The following is a 1,829-nucleotide window of genomic DNA, read 5'->3' as shown; positions in this document are numbered from 1 at the left end:
TTAATAATGTTACACCCTGGGCATCCCTGGTGGCTCAGCAGTTTAGTGCCACCTTTAACCCCCGGGGTGTGATCCTGGAGACCCAGGATCGAGTCCCACTTCGGGTTCCCTGCATGGAGCCTGCTTCTCCCTCTGCCTGTGTTTCTGCCTCTCTCTCTCTCTCTCTCTCTCTCTCTGTGCCTCTCATGAATAAATAAATGAAATCTTTAAAAAAGAATAATAATAATGTTATATCTGGCTCTCTGCTCCTCCCTGTTTGACAGACAGCCACATCTGGTGCAGTGCCAGCTGAGTCCCTGAGACACAATGGTGAAGGTCGGAGTGAACGGATTTGGCCATATTGGGCACGTGGTCACCAGGGCTGCTTTTAACTCTGGCAAAGTGGATATTGTTGCCATCAATGACCCCTTCATTGATCTCAACTACATGGTGTACATGTTCCAGTATGATTCTACCCACGGCAAATTCCACGGCACAGTCAAGGCTGAGAACGGGAAACTTGTCATCGGTGGGAAGTCCATCTCCATCTTCCAGGAGCGAGATCCCGCCAACATCAAATGGGATGATGCTGGTGCTGAGTATGTTGTGGAGTCCACTGGGGTCTTCACCACCATGGAGAAGGCTGGGGCTTACTTGAAGGGTGGGGCCAAGAGGGTCATCATCTCTGCCCCTTCTGCTGATGCCCCCATGTTTGTAATGGGCGTGAACCACGAGAAGTATGACAACTCCCTCAAGATTGTCAGCAATGCCTCCTGCACCACCAACTGCTTGGCTCCCCTAGCCAAAGTCATCCATGACCACTTCGGCATCGTGGAGGGCCTCATGACCACCGTCCATGCCATCACTGCTACCCAGAAGACCGTGGACGGCCCCTCTGGGAAGCTGTGGTGTGAAGGCCGAGGGGCTCCCCAGAACATCATCCCTGCATCCACTGGCGCCGCCAAGGCTGTGAGCAAGGTCATCCCTGAGCTGAATGGGAAGCTCACTGGCATGGCCTTCCGTGTCCCCACCCCCAATGTGTCAGTTGTGGATCTGACCTGCCGCCTGGAGAAAGCTGCCAAATATGACGACATCAAGAAGGTAGTGAAGCAGGCATCGGAGGGCCCCCCTCAAGGGCATCCTGGGCTACACTGAGGACCAGGTTGTCTCCTGTAACTTCAACAGTGACACCCACTCTTCCACCTTCGTTGCCGGGGCTGGCATTGTCCTCATTGACCACTTCCTCAAGCTCATTTCCTGGTATGACAATGAACTCAGCTACAGCAACTGGGTGGTGGACCTCATGGTCCACATGGCCTCCAAGGAGTAAGAGCCTCCTGGACTACCAGCTCCAGCAAGAACAAGAGAAAGAGAGAGACCCTCAGCTGCTGGGGAGTCTCTGCCCCAACTTAATCCCCCAACACACTGAGAATCTCCTGACCTCCAATTTACATCCTAGACCCCGAGGAAGGGGAGGGGCTTGGGGAGCCCTACCTTGTCATGTACCATCAATAAAGTATGCTGTACCCAGCCAAAAATTAAAAAAAATTTTAAAAAAATAATGTTCTACCCTTACCGCTAAGTCCCCATAACATTTTCCACAGCTCCAGAAGTCTTTTGGGAAGTGAAGAAGTCAGGATAGATACCAATACTTGTAAGTTCTAAAAGTATATACACCATAAAGCAGGAGTCCTGATTCTATATGTTCTATAGTAGTATTGAAAGTCACAAATTTTTTTTATCATGATATAAACTGAAGACAAAATTCATTACCAACTCACATCATGAAAAGACCTACCATTATCATATCTGAGTGTATCTTTCTTCCCACCATCATTTAATTTCTACAC

General features: G+C 49.8%; 1 pseudogene; it reads left to right on the top strand.

Moving 5' to 3' along the window:
* The first annotated feature begins 306 nt into the window (after positions 1-306).
* On the top strand, positions 307-1,309 carry LOC106558774 (annotated as a pseudogene).
* Positions 1,310-1,829: the final 520 nt, after the last annotated feature.

This window comes from Canis lupus, chromosome 5, assembly GCF_011100685.1.
Source record: "Canis lupus familiaris isolate Mischka breed German Shepherd chromosome 5, alternate assembly UU_Cfam_GSD_1.0, whole genome shotgun sequence".
Lineage (NCBI taxonomy): Eukaryota > Metazoa > Chordata > Mammalia > Carnivora > Canidae > Canis > Canis lupus.
This window is presented reverse-complemented; position numbering and strand designations above follow the sequence as displayed.